The sequence below is a fragment of the Grampus griseus genome (genome assembly GCF_964374135.1).
Source record: "Grampus griseus genome assembly, chromosome: 3".
NCBI lineage: Eukaryota > Metazoa > Chordata > Mammalia > Artiodactyla > Delphinidae > Grampus > Grampus griseus.
In genome coordinates, this window is record NC_139019.1 from 141,575,745 (window position 1) to 141,593,952 (window position 18,208).

Below are 18,208 nucleotides of genomic sequence, written 5' to 3' on the forward strand. Positions count from 1 at the left end.
GCGCTTTTAATCTTGTACTACATATGTATTAATTCACCGAGGTCAAGCCGTTTATAAAAGCAGGTAAAACTTGGCAGTTACAGCTTTTTAAAGGCTCAAAACAGGAGCAATTTCTAGACAAATTTCAAAGATTCCTTGAATGTTTGGTTAGCCCCAGATGGATACAGTTTATTATGAAAAGAAAATTAAAGAATCTGACTATTGACACTGTGGAGAAATTATACATTTACTGAAGTACTAAACAAATCTTCTGACCCCATTAAGTTAAAGGCACAAGCAAACAGGCTTAAACCAGACTTGCATTTGTTTTACATGATTTAACTGTTCCACATTTTTCTTTCTGCTCTTTATTACTATTTGGGTTCTCTGTAGCAGTGCCAACAGTTAGTAATGCCAATAGCTAATTGTATAGTAGACCTAAGATAAAAATGTTCAACATTCTTTAGATATTAGAAAATTGAAAATATTTTTGATCAAGTGGTGAAATCCCTCACCTTTAAATTCTAAAATATATTCTCTTTATGTAGTTGTTCATTACCTTTAAAAGTTTCAAGCCCTTTCACATTAAAGGTACTGTGGATGTTCAGAATGATGTTTCTTTTTTTTATGTTTTGTTTAATCACCCATATGTTGGTAAGAATATTTATATGGTAAGTATAATTAATATGTATTTGTTTAAACATTTAAAAAAATACTTTGTCTTAATCAAGCAGTTCAACATAAGGAATGTCACCAGTTACATACTTTTATGCAGGGTCTTTTTTGCTTTTCATTATTTTTCATGAAAATTAATATTTTTTTTTTTTTTTTAACTAATTACAAGCTTCAAAAATAACAGAAAAAAAAGCAAAAGTCTCTAGGTACATCCATGTTGCTGCAAATCACATTATTTTGTTCTTTTTTATATTCTCATACTGAGTGAAATCAGACAGAGAAAGAGAAATATCATATGATATTGCTTATATGTGGAATCTAAAAAAAGGCTACAAATGAACTTATCTACAAAACTGAAATAGAATTACAGATGTAGAAAATAAACTTATGGTTACCAGGGGGTAAGGAGGGGAAGGGATACATTGGAAGATTGAGATTGACACATCCACACCACTATATATAAAATAGATAACTAATAAGGACCTACTGTATAGGGCAGGGAACTCTACTCAATATTCTGTAATGGCCTATATGGGAAAAGAATCTAAAAAAGAGTGGATATGTGTATTTGTATAACAGATTCACTTTGCTGTACACCTGAAACTAACCCAACATTGTAAATCAATTATACCCCAATAATTTTTTTTTAAAAAAGAAAAGACTAAAAAAGTAAATAAAACAAAAGTCCTCTTTGCTCCCCAACTCATCCACAGAGATAACTTTTATCAATTTTTGCAAATATCCAAGACTTGTTTGACTATACATGTATGTGTATACATACATATATTAAGTGTGTTTTTGTATTTGCTATTTATATCTTTATAAATTTTTCATATGAATAAAATAAAATTCTAAACATTTTTCTGTAACTGATTTTATTTCACAAAGCATTATTTTTAGAGATCTTTCCATGCTAGTTCATATAGATTTACTAATTTTTTAAGTGCTGCTGAATTTTTAACAGGGTGGATGAGTCATAATTTAAACATCCTTATGTTGATGGAGATTTAGGTTGTTGTCAACATTACTTCTTTATGTTGCAATTAAAATACATGCAAATACAAGTATATCACCTGTATTAGACACCTAGGAGTAGGACAGCTGTGTCCAAGGGTCTTCACTGTTCCTCCTGCCTGGTGAACTTTACCCTTTATGTAGCTCTGCAACTTGCTTTCTCACTTAACTAAAGCTTCTGAATCTTTCTTCACTTTCTTTCTATAATAAGACTACCACTCCTTCTTTATCACCTAATCTTTACTTAGTTTTCCTTATTTCACTTACAACCATCTGGTCTATAATACATTTATTTGTTTATTTATTGTCTGGATTTATCTGTTTTGCTCTCTGTTATATCTCTGGTACCCAGATCAGTGCTACTTAGTGCTTAATGTTTGTTGAATAAATGGGAAAAATGAGTGAGCAAATGAACTATAATTTTATGTATACAAACTACTTATCTTGGTATTAGGTTTTCCATCTTGAAAGCATAAAAACTTGAAAAATCAAAATGTAAAAGTTGCTTTCTTTTAATCATGCTTAAAGCTTTTAGTAAAGGTTTTTTTGTTAAAAATATATATGTGTTAGAGGAAACATACCCTTTGTCTCTGTAAGAAGAAGCATGCAATCATGTATGAACCCCACAGAATGAGAAAGGAGTGGTTACAGAGGTTCTGTGATCATCCAAAATGTAAAAAACACTTAATGTTTAATGCAAGGCAATTTGTCTACTTTTTATATCGCTGTGGAATGGAGTAATCTACTAGGATGTCTTTTGCACACTTGGTGCTAGAACACCAGGAGTCTTATTGACTAGTGCTAATATTATGACATAAAGATTTCCTTCTCGTGTTCCCCAGAAGCTCTGTGCTGAGAAACTTCCTTCCATTTACCACCATGCCTTTCCTTTTCTCTTTTTGTTTGTGTTGCAGAGTCTTCAGGTAGAATAATTATGCAGACTATATGACATACCATTTATAACCAAATAGAAAATAAGAACTTAGAACACTGCTGTCAATCTGCCTTCACTTTCTTTTGAAGTTTATCTATTTAGTACTCCAGAGTGGAAAGTTTGGAGGATTTAATTCTCAACAGTTAATATTCTTTTTCTGATCATGTTTAATACTTTAACTCCCTAAATATAATTTGGTGAACTGAACAATGAATCAACCCAGAGGTGCTTCAAATAAAAGGAATTCAGCAATGTCAACACATTAAATGTCAAAGGACATAAAATTATAGAGTAAAACTAGCTTAAGAGAAGCAAAAGTAAATCTAGGATTGATTCCTGAGGTAGGATTTATTATCTTGTATCATAAATCTATAAAAAGATTTAAATTTTCAAAAAATAAGTAAAATTATTAATGTTCATATTAAATATGCACTCATTCATATACTAAGCATCTGAAGAAGGCAGGTAAAAACTAATGGAAGCTATGGTTAAAGCAGCTGATGGGAGTTTCAGTATTTTGGTCTCTCCATTTTTAGTCTCTAATACATTGTGGTTTTCATTGGCATCACTGTAAGAAATTATAAACGACAAACTTTAGGCAATGATTAGTGTGGCTAGAGATACTAGGGTTATATAAAGCTTCAACGTCTACAGTTAGAAAACATTCTAATAAATGAGTAATAAATCGTCATACCTTAGAACACACACAAAAAATGCTGTGTATTCCAAATGCTTAGGTTGTCACTAGCTAGTAGGGAAAAAACATTAGTGCCAACTTCATGCATATTAAACAGATGCATGCCATGTGGCCCAAAAAAAGGAAAATTGGTTGGAATGTAAAAGCAACTTTTTTAAAGGCTTCTCATGAATGTCTGCACTTCCTTTTAATCTCTTTGGCATTTTGTAGTTGGCACTTTCCTTTGGGCTTTAAAGAAAAAGCAAATACTTTCCTCTGAATAAGAATGAATCACCAACTTATTTCCGTGTTTACCAAGAGTAGCTCAAAAGTTGTTGGTGTTTGTCTTGATGCCAGTCATTTCAAAGGATTTTGTCTCTTGTGAAAATCATTATGTTGTAAGATGTGAATTTTTTTTTGTTATATTTACAGTCAAAGATGTTAATTGGTTGCTCAGTCCTCTCCATAATACTTTTATACATTTTATGACACCTTGCTTTTGAGTTGGAGAAAAAAGGAAACTTCATATTCCGAGTCAGGTGAAAAAAGAGAGACTCAAGTCAAAAAAAAACTATTCCTAACCTCTTTGGAATTGAGCCATTTTTCTGGACTCAAAGGTCCAGGCTATTCTGAAGATCACCTTTAAATTGGATCCTGAGACAAATTTTTGTCATTTTAAAGATCATACTAATGTAGGAACTTACAAATCTTAAGTCAAACTTCTTGGATATAAAACAAACAAACAAAAAACTAATGATTGTGTGAACATACTTTATTTTACTCACTTATTCAAATTTTCAAATTAAACAATTCACATATTCAACAGATATTTACGGAGTGCCACCTAAGTGCTCAGCCTTGTGCCAAATTCCTGGGGAGGTGGTGGCGAGCAATAATAGACAAAATTCCTTCTCTTGTGCCTTAGGAGTCATACATAATAGTTTTCAAACAGAGGGAGAATCATTCCACAAGAAGGATGTTTTCTCATCTACCAGTACTGGAGAAGGTTATGAAACAGTCTGTGTTTGTTACAGAAACAATTGCTTGACTCCATGTAGGTAGATCTTAAAAAAGTAGAGAGAATTCTACTGTTCCCATGTTTATAGGACATTGCCCATCACAGATGACTACAGAGGCTCAGGGTAAATCTTGTGATACTTCTCAGTTTGAGATTGACAAGTTTGTGCTAGACTAAGAGTGGCTGAGGCTGGCAGGGGAGTTTCTTTCTTCCCCCTAGAACTTCAGTTCAGTTGCTAGAAAGCTCTGGCCACAGCACTGCCAGTTAATTCAAGATGGGAAATAATTAGAAAAATATGAAAAAAACCTCAAGGTGTACTCAAAGGTTGTATTGACAAGCAAGTAGGCATCAGGTGAAAAGATGTAATTCTTTTAACTGTAAGAGAATAAGAATGTTGGTAGGATGATAGAAGGAGAGATTTCAGATGAAACTAAAATTCTGACTCAACCAAGGTGGAAAGAGAAATACTGTCTTTTAATTTAAAAACAGAGTTCGGATATTTTGGATGGTAAATAAGTAATAAAGTTATTTTATGATATGTAATCTGAGATAAAATAGGGGAGATCCACATCTTTCTATTTATTTTTGTATTCATTTTCATGATTAAAGTGTAAATCAGTTGAGGATCAAAGCACCCAAATTAATCTCTGAATACATCATGTTCATCTGAGGTTGTAGTTTTCTCCTTTGAGGAAGGAAGAAGTGGCCTCACAGACGGGAACAAAAAGCAGGGTTTATAAAAATGCTGAAGAGAAACCATTTAATTCTCACCATACTAGGCTTTCCCAGGAACGATTATGTGCTTCTTATGAATGTGACATTGAAAATCTATAATTTTTATAGTACACAGTGGGAAAAAACGTAAGCTGTAAAATGTTGCTTTAAAAACGTGTTTAAAAACAGTGTTCTGACACTTTATTACACAATGAGCTCTTACATTAAGTATTTATGGCAGCTACATATTCAGTCGGTTTTGATGCAGTAATAAAAAGCACCAAAATGGGTCCAACTGACATTTTACAGCCAGAACTAAGGGTTGGAAGTTTAAACTTATCTGTAGCTACTACATGTTACATATTAGTTACATTATCTGTAACAAGATTACATGTTTCCCATCCCACAGATATTTCTAACAGTAAATTATTAGTAAATTCGGTATTTCACCCACTTTGGAGGACAAAGAACATGAATTTGAATGGTCAAACAAATTAGTAGGGACTTCAGTGTTTATTTTTGACCACTGAGTACATACACAGTTCGTCCAAAATCCATGCTTGCCCAAAGGAATAGACCAATCTCATTTATATTCTTCTCTGAAGTTCCAGCCAGTCCCTAGTCATTTTGTACCCATCAAGGATATTGAGTCAAAAATTCTCTCAGGTATTCTGTACATTTTCTGCTTGGCTTTGGCCAAAATATTGAGAATGTTTTTGATGCTCTCAATCAGCCTACTGAATCACAAACATGTATTGGGGTTCAATCTTCCAACTACTCAAATTCTCCCACTGCTACCATCACAACTGTGGCTCTTTATTAATATCAGATCAGGATGTTGGCTGAGTGATTATTTTGCCTAGAGCTTATCCAAAACAAATGACAATCTCTAAGTTGCTGGTTTGAAACCTTAAGAGAGTGGGTATTTGAAAACAGGTGTTCTATATAATTCTGGCAGTTCATGTACAAGGTTTCCTAGGTGTGGTTAAATCTCAAAAGATACATAGTTAACTAGGTAGCTAGCTAGCTAGCATTTTCAGTGGCAGTGAACAATTGGAGGCTTTAGTTAGTTCATGAGTTTGTCTATGGAAAAATAACTTGAATGATTTTCCCAAGCCAGTATTTTGTGAAATTGCCACTGCCAAAAGGCTCATGACTTGGACATAGCATAGTCTAGTTTTTCAGCATTGCATCAGATACCAACATGTGCTCTTCCCCAAGGGCTGGTAGCATTTGCCTGAATGCCACATTCATCAATTTTAATGTTGGACAGACATTTTGGGGTTGAGTTATATAAAGATATTTACCAGCCAATCTATTCTCAATATTCTGGACAAATTAAGTTCTGGCCATCAGTGATCAACAAATTTAGATTATTAAAAATGTAATGGATCAAAAAGAATGAAATAAAAAATATTTTATCGGGTTTTATTATTTTTCAGGTTTTTAACATACACCACTTCATTTGATTTATATCTATGCTCTTTGACAGCACAGGTAACATTTAGATATATAACAGCGTATATCTAGAATCAGAAATCTTTAATTCTTTAAAACATGTTTTACAATGACATCATAATGTCAATGTCATTAAAATCCTTCATTTAAAATCCTGGGATTTTACTAAATTTCCTTTTGTTTCTTTTTGAGGCTACTTTGGATTTCTTAAATCACACAGTCCATAATGCTGTCTTGCACATACAGTGTTGGTGCCATCCCTGAAAATATTGTGTGCGTAGTTGACAGCCTGTAACATACGACTCTCTTTCCAGCTCAAAGATATCTCATTGGGTCCCATTTTATATACACATATAATATTTTATATATATATATATACACACACATATATATTGCAATATACTTATATTCATTTCATAATCTCATAAAGGCAAGGCAGCTGCTCACTTTCATGTACAAACATGAGAAGCACTGGGTTGAAATTTTAAAAGATATTTGGATATTTTTTATTACTTTGTAAAATTGAACAAAAGTTGTCATGATAAAAAAGGAAAAACCTCTACTCCATTGTTACTGTTACCAGCTTTTTAAAAATTAATTAATTATTTTTGGCCGCACTACACGGCATGTGGGATCTTAGTTCCCCGACCAGGGGTGGAACCCGTGTACCCTGCAGTGGAAGCACGGAGTCTGAACCACTGGACTGCCAGGGAAGTCCCTGTTACCAGCTTTTACTAATTACAAGTGTTATTAATACTCTTGCAACAAATTCAAACAATATAGGAATGTATCACATACATTATAAACGGTCTGTTGTGACCCATGCCAACCCTGCTCTTAACTCTTAAGAGTTTGGCATTATTCTCCCCATACCTTTTCTTATACCTATTTAAATGTGTATATTATTTTAATGAGATTATACAACTTGCTTTTCAGAATTAACAATATAACTTAGACGTCAGGTTTAGAAAGGTAATCTCTCCCTGCCTCAAAGACCATTTTAAAGACTCTTATATTTTATTTTATGATTTTATTTTCTTCAGTTAGATTTTTCAGTCCACCTACAGCTTGGGGAAGTTGTATTGTGCCGGTATGACAACTTTATTGTTATTTCAAAGTATTTAGCCAGTAGTCTATAACTCTTTGACTCTGAGTTTCAAGGAAAATCAAAATGCTATAGTGGAGAAAAGGGCAAAGGTTTATGAAAGCAATCTTAAACTAGACCAACAACAAAGCTAGGTAGATTGGTTGGTTGTTTTAAACAGTAATCTAGTAGGAGATGAAGTTCAGAAATATCTACTGAGAATTCTTAGGAGAGTTATCAAATTACATTCAGAAAGCTATCAAAACATATATTCTGTCAGCACAAGAAGTATCTGATTCCATTAATGCTTTAAAAAGTCAGTATACTGGAAAGAGAGGGACAGGGTATCAGGGTGGTTGTATGTAGGGCCAGGAAAGAGAGAAGGGAAGAGAAACAGTTAAAAATATGATCTGTTTTCATGCAGATTTAAACTCATAGTTTTTTGGTTTTTTTTAAGTCACCAATAAAAATATTTTCCAGATAAGAATGGAAGATAATGTTAGATTCATTGAAATGTTAAATCAACTAATTCAAGCCTCTAAATCTGGATGTTTATTTAAAAATGCTTACAACTGATTTGGTGGCAGTAATGGTGATGATAACAGAAATCAAAATTAAACACCAGTCAACATTCAATTGAGGAATTTAATACATTAACATTGAAAGTAATGTTGATACTAAATATTGATAATAAATATAAAATTAAATTCAGTAATTTAACTGCAGTAATTTTTAAAATTATAAAGTTATTTTTGAATAATAAAAAAGAAAATTGGCCTGTGATCAGGTACCCAAAAAAAGGAGAAGGGTAAATTGAGTAAAGAGTTGCAGCTTGTGCTGCCTTTTCAGAAGATTCCTCCCTATATTTCAAAATAATAGTTTCTTCTATTATTATAGACCTGTGGTTCTTAACTTAGGGTCTATGGAACCTCTAGCTATGGATGAGAGGTCCACAAATCCCCTGAAATTATAAGCAAAATTCCGTACTTATTGTGATGGCAATATGTAAAGTGTGCATTCTTCTCATATAAATAATTTGTGGCTTTCATCACAATCACAAAGGAATGCATGGCCCCCAAAGGTTAACAATCAGTGATATAGACCTCAGGGTATACAAGACACTTTCACAGTTATTAGCTAGTTTGGTTCTTACAATACAAGAGCAGGCCTGGCACTGAGCCCAGGATACTTACGTTTCCTTGTCTCTGTGGTCCAGAGAAAAGTGGCCTAGTGAAACTATCCTCACTAAATGACGGTTACTAAATGTATAGGCTTCTCCTGTAGTATTTGCATTTGACACTGAAGGAAAAAGATATGAAGATGCTTTATAGATCCTTGGATGAGGACAGTGCTTTTTGTGGGGAGGATTGGGTGGGAGCCTTCCCAGTTTTTCTTATGTTTTACCCATTAGGTAAACCCACCACCAGTGAGTGAAGAAGTTAAGTATCTCATAAGTGATAAACATTTCACTTTAATGGGGTCACTTGAGGGGAAAAAAAAGCTTCCTTTGGATAGTGAAAGCTGCATGCATTTATTTGAACCCCAACATTTGAATGCCAAGGTATTTGAGACAGGAGAGTTATTACCCTGAAACTCTAGTTGAGCTACTTTTCTCCAAATTAGTGATTCAGTCACACAAGGGGGAGAAACACACACACACACACACACACACACACACACACACACACACACACACACACACACACACACACACACACACACACACAGAGGAAATTCCACCTTTGTAAGCATCCATTCTTTCACAGAAGAGTGATTTTTATTCACTTTCCTGTCCTGAAACACATAGACATCCCGTCATCTGAACTTCGGTCAAGGTAAAGCAGAATAAATAGACGTTAAAATATTTTAAAATGTCTAAATTTTAGCTGTTCAGAACTTTGACCCTTTGCCTATCCACTCATTGCTAGTGCCCCAATTTAAGCACTTTTCCTTTATGGTGCCACTTTTAAGTTTTAACCCATATTAATCTCCTTCTTCAGTATCATGAAACATGTGCCAGATCATTTTGATAAGTATGTACTTTTTATGTTTACTTATATTTTTTATATTATTATTATTGAAGTTTCTTTAGAAGAGAAAAAATGTCTTATATAATATATAGCATTGTGATTAAGAACACATACTCTGGAACCAGACAGCTTGAGTTTGATTTCCATCAGTGCCACTTTTCACAATGTAATTTTGAGCAACTTACTTAATGTTTTTGAGACTCAGTTTTCTCATCTATAAAATGGGGATAATATAAAAACTATCTATACCATGAGATAGTTATGATGATTAAATGAGTTAATATAAGTAAAAACATAGACCAGTGAATAACCTAACCTATATACAGGCATACCTCTTTTCATTGCTCTTCTCTTCATTGCACTTTGCAGATAGTTTTTTTTTTTTACAAATTGAAGGTTTATGGCAACCCTGAGTCAAGCATTCTATCAACACCATTTTTCTGGTAGCATTTGCTTACTTCATGTCTCTGTGTCACATTTGGAAATTTTCACAATATTTCAAACTTTTTCATCATTATTATATTTGTCATAAGTATAAAACTTTAACTGATGAGGAGTTGCTTCTTATGGATGAGCAAAGAAAGTGGTTTCTTGAGATGGAATCTACTGGTGGAGGTGCTGTGAAGGTTGTTGAAATGACAACAAAGAATTTAGAACATTACTTAGTTAATAAAGCACCAGCAGGGTATGAGAGGACTGACTTCAATTTTGAAAGAAGATCTCTAAGTAAAATGCTGTCAGATTGCTTTGCATGCTACAGAGAAATTGTTCATGAAAGGAAGAGTCAAACAATGTGACAAACTTCATTGTTGTCTTATTTTAAGAAATTGTTACAGCCACCCCAGCCTTAGCAACCACAACCCTGATTAATCAGCAGTCACCAATATCAAGGCAAGACCCGGCACCAGCAAAAAGGATTGCAACTCACTGAAGGTTCAGATGATTGTTAACATTTTTTAGCAATAAATTATTTCTTAGTTAAAGTAGGTACATTTGTTTTAGATACAACATTATTGCACACTTAACAGACTACAGTATATTGTAGCATAACTTTCATATGCATGGGGAAAAAAAAACAAATTTCTGTGACTTGCTTTATTGCAATATTTGCTTTATTGCTATAGTCTGGAACTTAACTGCAATATTTCGGAGATATGCCCGTATGCATAAGCTATTTTTGTTGCCATCATCATCATTATTATTATTGCTATTATTATATACCACTTACACATGATAGACACTCCTGAAGTATTTGTAGACTGATGAGTCTCAGTTTCTTTATATAATAATTCCTGAACCAAAGAAGACCTTGAGCTTATTAATTCTTGTGATTTTTGAACTTCTTGTTGTCATTGTGTTTATTTGTTGAATATTTTAAGACCACGATTTCCCAAATGGAAAGAAGTATGCCCTTCAGGGCTTCTCAACTTCTCCTAAAGTGATAAAAAATGTGGATTAAATATAGATGAGGAGACGTAGCCTGAAAGATTTATTTATAAATGGTAAAGAGTACATAAAAACTTGAGTCTCCTTGTCTCCAGTGCAGTTCTTTTTCTACAGAAGTTAATACTTCACTCTCCATGTAAACTACATATAATATCTGAGCTGTTTGTTATATATTTATGGTAGTAACCTTAATCAAATAGTAAATTAGTGGCTTGGTCTACACTAGTGCCTAAATTAGACATGATATAATGAAGTTATGGAAAAGTTTTGAGAATTGGGAGGTAGATTATTGAAGAGAACACAAGCTTTTGAATCAGGTAGACTTAGGTCTAAAACCTCATTACCCTAACTAGGCAGGTCTAGAATCTCATATACATTATTGGATCTCACTGATATTTAAGTATAGCAGGTGCTCACAAGTTTCCCACCTATCCCGGTAATTCCTTGATGTCTTCCCATACGTTAGGCCAAAGTAGACTAATGGGACCACAAATTTCAAGAAAAAAAAAGGAAATGGTGTATTTCCTTGTAGAAATCACTTGCCTTCCTAGTTCAAAACTTAAACCATACTGCCTAGCATAGTACACATAGCAAATGAATATTAATTTTATCTGTCCCTTCCTTTTACTCTGTCATCCTGGACTAGGAAAATAAAATAAAGCTTGTGCTATAACTCACCTAGGGAACGAGAGAGAGAGAAAGGAAAGATAGAGAAAGAGGTGTAGATAAGGATATATAAATTTCGTAGTTGCTTCATAAGTTCCCTTTTGCCGTAACAAAGTTTCACACACATCCCAGTGTGTACCATACATTATTATATGATCTTTCTAGTTTTTAGGTGGGCTATATTTTAAACTTACTGAAAGTTTCCAAATAAAAGAAACAGTTTTAATGGCTAAAGAGTTAATTTGATAATCTACTTCTTGTTGCATCAGTTATGGAAGTTGGGTTTTATAAGAAATGTGTTTATTTTATCACACTATTCAAATTTATTGGCATAAATAATCTTTTTAATGTCTGTAGGGTCTATATGATTTTTTTTTTTCATTCCTGATATTGTCAGTTGTGCTGTCTCTCTTATTTTTAATTAGTCTTATTAGGGGTGACTGATTTTACTAAACATTTCAAAAAACTAAATTTTGTCTTTGTTGAGTTTCTGTTTTTTAAACATCTTTATTAGAGTATAATTGCTTTACAATGGTGTGTTAAAGTTTCTGCTTTATAACAAAGTGAATCAGCTATACCTATACATATATCCCCATATTTCCTCCCTTTTGCGTCTCCCTCCCACCCTCCTTATCCCACCCCTCTAGGTGATCACAAAGCACCGAGCTGATCTCCCTATGCTATGCAACTGCTTCCCACTAGCTATCTGTTTTATATTTGGTAGTGTATATATATCCATGCCACTCTCTCACTTTGTCCCAGCTTACCCTTCCCCCTCCCCGTGTCCTCAAGTCCATTCTCTACACCTGCATCTTATTCCTGTCCTGCCCCTAGGTTCCTCAGAACTTTTTTTTTTTTTTTTTAACATTCCGTGTATATATGTTAGCATATGGTATTTGTTTTTCTCTTTCTGACTTACTTCACTCTGTATGACAGACTCTAGGTCCATCCACCTCACTACAAATAACTCAGTTTCATTTCTTTTTATGGCTGAGTAATATTCCATTGTATATATGTGCCACATGTGCTTTATCCATTCATCTGTCAGTGGACACTTAGGTTGCTTCCATGTCCTGGCTATTGTAAACAGAGCTTCAATGAACATTGTGGTACATGGCTCTTTTTGAATTATGGTTTTCTCAGGATATATGTCCAGTAATGGGATTGCTGGGTTGTATGGTAGTTCTATTTTTAGTTTTTAAGGAACCTCCATACTGTTCTCCATAGTGGCTGTATCAATTTACATTCCCACCAACAGTGCAAGAGGGTACCCTTTTCTCCACACCCTCTCCAGCATTTATTGTTTATACGTTTTTTGATGATGGACATTCTAACTGGTGTGAGGTGATAACTCATTGTAGTTTTGGTTTGCATTTCTCTAATGATTAATGATGTTGAGCATCCTTTCATGTGTTTGTTGGCAATCTGCATATCTTCTTTGGAGAAATGTCTGTTTAGGTTTTCTGCCCACTTTTGGATTGCATTGTTGTCTTTTTTTTTTTTTTTTTTTATATTGAGCTGCATGAGCTGCATGTAAATTTTGGAGATTAATCCTTTGTCAGTTGCTTCATTTGCAAATATTTTCTCCCATTTGAGGGTTTTCTTTTCGTCTTGTTTATGGTTTCCTTTGCTGTGCAAAAGCTTTTAAGTTTCATTAGGTCCCATTTGTTTATTTTTGTTTTTATTTCCATTTCTCTAGGAGGTGGGTCAGAAAGGATCTTGCTGTGATTTATGTCATAGTGTTCTGCCTATGTTTTCCTCTAAGAGTTTTATAGTGTGTGGCCTTATATTTAGGTCCATAATCCATTTTGAGTTAATTTTTGTGTATGGTGTTAGGGAGTGTTCTAATTTCATTCTTTTACATGTAGCTGTCCAGTTTCCCAGCACCACTTATTGAAGAGGCTGTCTTTTCTCCATTGTATATTCTTGCCTCCTTTATCAAAAATAAGATGACCATATGTGCATGGGTTTATCTGTGAGCTTTCTATCCTGTTCCATTGATCTGTATTTCTGTTTTGGTGCCAGTAGCATATTGTCTTGATTACTGTAGCTTTGTAGTATAGTCTGAAGTCAGGGAGCTTGATTTCTCCAGCTCTGAATTTTCATTGTCATTTGTTTCTGGGTATTTTTTGATTTCTTCAGGGATCTCTTGGTTATTAAGTAGTGTATTGTTCAGCCTCCATGTGTTTGTATTTTTTATAGAATTTATCCTATAATTGATATCTAGTCTGATAGCATTGTGGTCAGAAAAGATACTTGATATGATTTCAGTTTTCTTAAATTTACCAAGGCTTGATCTGTGACCCAAGATATGATCTACCCTGGAGAATGTTCCATGAGCACTTGAGAAGAAAGTGTATTCTGTTCTTTTTGGATGGAATGTCCTATAAATATCAACTAAGCCCATCTTGTTTAATGTATCATTTAAAGCTTGTGTTTCCTTATTTATTTTCATTTTGGATTCTCTGTCCATTGGGGTGTTAACGTCCCCTACTATGATTGTGTTACTGTCAATTTCCCCTTTTATGGCTGTTAGCATTTGCCTTATGTATTGAGGTGCTCCTATGTTGGGTGCATAAATACTTACATATTTATGGGTGCATAAATCGATCTTCTTGGATCGATCCCTTGATCACTGTGTAGTGTCCTTCTTTGTCTCTTGTAATAGTCTTTGTTTTAAAGTCTATTTTGTCTGATATGAGAATTGCTACTCCAGCTTTCTTTTGATTTCCATTTGCATGGAATATCTTTTTCCATCCCCTCACTTTCAGTCTGTATGTGTCCCTAGGTCTGAAGTGGGTCTCTTGTAGACAGCATATATATGGGTCTTATTTTTGTATTCATTCAGCCAGTCTATGTCTTTTGGTTGGAGCCTTTAATCCATTTACGTTTAAGATAGTTACCAATATGTATGTTCCTATTTCCATTTTCTTAATTGTTTTGGGTTTGTTATTGTAGGTCTTTTCCTTCTCTTGTGTTTCCTGCCTAGAGAAGTTCCTTTAGCATTTGTTGTAGAGCTGGTTTGGTGGTGCTGAATTCTCTTAGCATTTGTTTGTCTGTAAATGTTTTAATTTCTCCGTCCCATCTGAATGAGATCCTTGCTGGTTAGAGTATTCTTGGTTGTAGTTTTTTCCCTTTCATCACTTTAAATATGTCCTGCCACTCCCTCTGGCTTGCAGAGTTTCTGCTGAAAGATCAGCTGTTAACCTTATGGGAATTCCCTTGTATGTTATTTGTTGTTTTTCCCTTGCTGCTTTTAATTTTTTTCTTTGTATTTAATTTTTGATAGTTTGATTAATATGTGTCTTGGCATGTTTCTCTTTGGATTTATCCTTATTGGACTCTCCGTGCTTCCTGGACTTGATTGACTATTTCCTTTCCCATATTAGGGAAGTTTTCAACTATAATCTCTTCAAATATTTTCTCAGTCCTTTTCTTTTTCTCTTCTTCTTTTGGGACCCCTATAATTCGAGTACTGGTGCTTTAAATGTTGTCCCAGTGGTCTCTGAGCCTGTCCTCAATTCTTTTCATTCTTTTTTCTTTATTCTGCTCTGCAGTAGTTATTTCCACTATTTTATCTTCCAGGTCACTTATCCATTCTTCTGCCTCAGTTATTCTGCTGTTGATTCCTTCCAGACAGTTTTTAATTTCATTTATTGTTTTATTCATCATTGTTTGCTCTTTAGTTCTTCTAGATCCTTGTTAAATGTTTCTTGTATTTTCTCCATTCTACTTCCAAGGTTTTGGATCATCTTTACTATCATTACTCTGAATCCTTTTTCAGGTAGACCTCCTATTTCCTAGATTTGTTTGGTCTGGTGGGTTTTTACCTTGCTCCTTTATCTGCTGTTTGTTTCTCTCTCTTCTCATTTTGCTTCACCTACTGTGTTTGGGGTCTCCTTTTCACAGGCTGCAGGTTCATAGTTACCATTGTTTTTGGTATCTGCCCCTAGTGGCTAAAGTTGGTTCAGTGGGTTGTGTAGGCTTCCTGGTGGAGGGGACTGGTGCCTATGTTCTGGTGGATGAAGCTGGATCTTGTCTTTCTGGTGTGTAGGACAATGTCCAGTGGTGTGTTTTGTGGTGTCTGTGACCTTATTACGATTTTAGGCAGCCTCTGTGCTAATGAGTGAAGTTGTGTTCCTGTCTTGCAATTTGTTTGGCATAGGATGTCCAGCACTGTAGCTTGCTGGTCGTTGAGTGGAGCTGGGTCTTAGCGTTGAGATGGAGATCTCTGGGTGAGCTTTTGCCTTTTGATATTACATGGAGCCAGGAGGTTTCTGGTAGACCAATGTCCTGAACTTGGCTCTCCCACCTCAGAGGCACAGGCCTGACACGTGGCAGGAGCGCCAAGACCCTGTCAGCAACACAGCTCAGAAGAAAAGGGAGAAGAAGGAAAGAATGAAAGAAAGAAAGAAAGAAAGAAAGAAAGAAAGAAAGAAAGAAAGAAAGAAAGAAAGAAAGGGAGAAAGAAAGAAAGGGAGAAAGAGAGAGGGAGGGAGGGAGGGAAGAAGAGGGAAGAGAGAGAGAGGAGAGGGAGAGAAAGAGAAAGAGAAAGTTATTTAAAAAAAAAAATTAGAAATTTAAAAGTAATAAAAAAAGAAAAGAAAGAAGAGAGCAATCAAACCAAAAAAGCAAATCCACCAATATAGCAAGCACTAAAAACTATTCTAAAAAAATAAAAAACAGAAAAAATGGACAGACAGAACGCTAGGACAAATGGTAAAAGAAAAGCTATACAGGCAAAATCACACAAAGAAGCATATACATACACACTCAGAAAAAGAGTAAAGGGGAAAAAATATATATCTATATTGTGAATGAAAAGAAAGAGAGCAACCAAATCAATAAACAAATCTACCAGTGGTAATTAATTTGAAATACTAAACTAAGATAAACATAAGACCTGACGCAAATTAGATGCAGAAAGTATACCCCAAGTCTACAATTGCTCCCAAAGTCCACCGCCTCAATTTTGTGATGATTCATTGTCTATTCAGGTATTCCAGAGATTCAGGGTACATCAACTTGATTGTGGAGAATTAATCCACTGCTCCTGAGGCTGCTGGGAGAGAGTTCTCTTTCTCTTCTTTGTTCTCACAGCTCCCGGGGTTCAGCTTTGGATTTGGCCCTGCCTGTGCGTAAAGGTCACCTGAGGGCATCTGCTGTTTGCTCAGACAGGAAGGGGTTAAAGTAGCAGGTTATCAGGGGGCTCTGGCTTACTCAGGCTGGGGGGAGGGTCGGGTACAGAATGTGGGGGGAGCCTACGGTGGCAGAGGCCGGCGTGACGTTGCAACAGCCTGAGGCGTGCCGTGTGTTCTCCCAGGGAAGTTGTCCCTTGATTACGGGACCCTGGCAGTGACTGGCTGCACAGGCTCCCAGGGTGCGGCGTGGTGTGGATAGTGGCCTGTGGTTGCACACAGGCTTCTTGGTGGCTGCAGCAGCAGCCTTAGCATTTCATGCCCGTGTCTGGTGTCTGCACTGATAGCTGTGGCTCGTGCCCATCTCTGGAGCTCGTTTATGCAGTGTTCTGAATCCTCTCTCCTCGCGCACCCCTAAACAATGGTCTGTTGCCTCTTAGGCAGGTCCAGACTTTTCCCCAGACTCCCTCCTGGCTAGCTGTGGCACACTAGCCTCTTTTAGGCTGTGTTCATGCAGCCAACCCTAGTCCTCCCCCTGGAATCTGACCTCTGAACCCTGAGCCTCAGCTCCCAGCCCCCACCCACCTTGGTAGGTGAGCAGACAAGCCTCTCAGGCTGGTGAGTGCTGGTCGGCACCGATCCTCTGTATGGGAATATCTCTGCTTTGCCCTCTGCACCCCTGTTGCTGCACTCTCCTCTGGGGCTCCAAAGCTTCTCCCCCTGCCACACCCCATCTCCACCAGTGAAGGAGCTTCCTAGTGTGTGGAAACTTTTCTGCCTTCACAACTCCCTCCCAGAGGTGACGGTCCTGTCCCTATTCTTTTGTCTCTGTTTTTTTTTTTTTTTTTTTTTTTTTGCCCTTCCCAGGTACGTGGGGAGTTTCTTGCCTTTTGGGAAGTCTGAGGTCTTCTGCCAGTGTTCAGTAGGTGTTCTGTAGGAGTTGTTCTACATGTAGATGTATTTCTGATGTATTTGTGGGGAGGAAGGTGATCTCCACGTCTTACTCTTCAGCCATCTTGAAGATCTCCTCAGAGTTTGTCTTTTTGTGACTTATTTCACTTAGTATAATGGTCTCAAGTTTCATCAAGTGATAATATATGACAGAATTTCCTTCTTTTTGAAGGCTGAATACTATTGCATTATATACCTATTCCACATTTTCTTCCCCCCCCCCAGTTTTATTGAAGTATAATTGACACACAGCACTTTATATTTTTTCCAGCTGAGCTATTTTCTTTTTTAATTTTATTGAAGTATAGTTGATTTACGATGTTGTGTTAATTTCTGCTGTACAGCAAAGTGACTCAGTTATACATATATATTCTTTATCATATTCTTTTCCATAGTGGTTTATCAGAGTATTGAATATAGTTCCA